Source organism: Myotis davidii, unplaced genomic scaffold (assembly GCF_000327345.1).
Source record: "Myotis davidii unplaced genomic scaffold, ASM32734v1 scaffold46, whole genome shotgun sequence".
NCBI classification, from domain to species: domain Eukaryota; kingdom Metazoa; phylum Chordata; class Mammalia; order Chiroptera; family Vespertilionidae; genus Myotis; species Myotis davidii.
This window is the reverse complement of record NW_006383006.1, coordinates 1,279,082-1,281,739: the sequence shown is the minus strand read 5'-3', so window position 1 is coordinate 1,281,739 and position 2,658 is coordinate 1,279,082. Positions and strand designations below refer to the sequence as shown.

The following is a 2,658-nucleotide window of genomic DNA, read 5'->3' as shown; positions in this document are numbered from 1 at the left end:
TCCGATTATTGGGAGTCCTTTTCCAGTGCTGCCATGGGAATTTGTACACGTCTGTTATAACACAGCCTTGTGAGTGCTTTGTGCTTTGTCCCCCAAGAATGATAACGCACGTAGATCTGGAGTAACCGGAAGCCTATTTTTGTCAGATATCCAGTTTAGCCAGAGATGGCGAAAAAGTCATCTCCCGCTGTCATAAGAGAATTGAGATCCATTTTCCAGACTGTTGTTAAAAACCTCGAGAGGAAAGTAAAAAGGTAGACCCCCTGCCGTGCCATTGCTTCACGCAATGCCGTGACTCGGATTCGAACCGAGGTTGCTGCGGCCACAACGCAGAGTACTAACCACTATACGATCACGGCGAGCTACTGGGGACCTGACGCACCAGGTCCTCTCCAGAAGTCTTCTGTGTTAAAAGCCCCGCCCCTTAGCACATCTTTGATTTGTCCTTGCTCCCGCCCATCTCCAACGTGGCTGTTCGAGCGTACGCAGGCGCAGTTCCCTGCTTTCTTCCGCGGGCCGGATCCCGCCGCTTCGCCTGAAGGGTAGCTGCGCCCGGGTTTTCGCTTCCTTGCATCTCAAAGGAAGTTGGGCGGGCGGGTCGGAACTGATTTTCCTGTAGAATTTAAGAGACGCCCCCATTCCAAACCAGATAGCGTGAGCGGTGTGCATGAGAGGGCCACTTTTCGGGCGACTCCGGGGCCTCCCGTTCTCGCTGCCCACGTAGGCCTGGCCTCATTGGAGTCCTTTCGTTTGCAAAGCATTTTCATGTTCCTTTTTTACGGTTTGTGTGGACCACCAGGCCGGGGAGTCCGCGGCGCTCGTCCTCTGCTTCGGGTCAGGGCGCGGGCCAGAAGGGCCTGGGTAACAATGGCCAACTTGGGAAGATTGAGATGACGGCCCGTAGACGAATACAGCCCGCGGAAGGCCGGTCCCCGTGGCGTTCCGGTAGCTCGCCGTGATCGTATAGTGGTTAGTACTCTGCGTTGTGGCCGCAGCAACCTCGGTTCGAATCCGAGTCACGGCATTGTGGGGCAATGGCACGGCAAGGGCGCCCTTTTGGGTCTGGGAAGCCACATTCCTCCCTGTTGTTCCCTAGGTCTTACTATGACTTTAAGCCACAGCCCAAATGCCAAAGTGGCAAAAAATAAACTCGGGGGCTTGACTTGACTCCCCTTTCTAGTTCATCTGCCCGTGGGTACGCTGGCCTTCATGTTCCCTGCTGTGTGATTGTTTTATTATGTGATTGTTTTACCGCAGGACGTCATTCGTTCTTCATTTGGCCCCTATCGAGGGTCAGATCATATATTGTGCTCATTAAAAAGCCTCGCACTGGCTAGAACTTAAATACTTTGGAGTCTGGGGGTCACAAGCACAGCGTGCAAACATTTATGAAGGGTGAGAAGAGTGCGCAGTAGACAATACACTGTGACAAACGGAAAATACGGCGGCCCCGGAAGCGCTGATTTCCAGAGTCGCGATGAGGAGTTTGTCTCCACAGCCTCCTAGGTGACAGGGTGTTTCCTCCTTGAGGATTTTCCCCCTAAGCTACCTCAGGTTTAAAGCAAATTTTGTTAGTTGTTATACGAGCACTTAAAAAATCCAAATTTAGCAAACGAAGGCCTGTCATTTGGCATCAGGCAAAATGGAAGTTTTGGACTTGGCTCTGGGGAGGCTGACAGCAGCTGTAGCACATCGAGGAGGGAATGAGGTAGGACTTGGTGAGAAATGAGCCTCTCCAGCTGCCCCCAGGGCACCTGGGGCTGGCACAGCGAGCCAGGAAGCAACCCTGGGAGAGGTGGACAACTGAAGCGGGGTTGGGCCCCCTTTGCCACAGTTTATCAGCAAAGACGTACTGAATGGTGTGTGAGAGCAAGACACTGTTGAGGGCTGTCATTTTCCCGGCCTCCCCACTGCCAGTTTCCGAAATTTGATGAATTTAAAGCCACACAACAGGACAGTTCAGACCACAAGAGAGAACAGAATGGAAGAAGGTGAGCCTGAGAAAGTGCCAGACTTAAGAATACACACACACACACACACACACACACACACACACACACACACACACAGTCAACATCACATAAAAAAACAGAACTGGCCAACAGAAATCCACATGCTGGAATGAGGTGTCAGGGTGGGAAGTAAGGAAAGAAACCTGTTTTTTTCCTTGAGGAAGAGTGACAGAAGGGGAAGGTGTTCTTCTGCACTTGCAACTGCTGACCCTCTTGGCAGGTATACAGTTATCCTGGAGATAGATGAACCCAACTATCAAAATTTCATAACATCCTTTTTAAAAAACATTTTATTGATTTCTCACAGAGAGTAAGGGAGAGGGATAGAGGGTTAGAAACATTGATCAGCTGCTTCCTGCACACCCCCTACTGGAGATGTGCCTGCAACCAAGGTACATGCCTTTGACTGGAATCAAACCCGGACCCTTTAGTCCACAGGCCGACACTCTATCCACTGAGCCAAATCAGTTAGGGCCCATAATACCTGTTTCTGAGGTCACTTGATTCCCCTTGCTGATATCAGGCCTACAAAACAGACTTTTGATAATGATATGACTGCCCATGTAGATCCATGTAGATGGTTTTTCAGGGAAGAGCATTGTTCTGAACAAGCTCGGTTGTTCTTTTTTCTTTCCTCTATATTTTT

The 2,658-nt window shown here is 50.5% G+C and overlaps 2 non-coding genes across 2 annotated transcripts; one reads left to right on the top strand and one right to left on the bottom strand.

Annotated features, from left to right (window-relative positions):
* Positions 1 to 287: 287 nt before the first annotated feature.
* Positions 288 to 359, bottom strand: TRNAH-GUG. The gene has a single exon. It is a non-coding gene; the product is annotated as a tRNA-His (tRNA).
* Positions 360 to 952: 593 nt separating this feature from the next.
* Positions 953 to 1,024, top strand: TRNAH-GUG. Its single transcript has one exon. It is a non-coding gene; the product is annotated as a tRNA-His (tRNA).
* Positions 1,025 to 2,658: the final 1,634 nt, after the last annotated feature.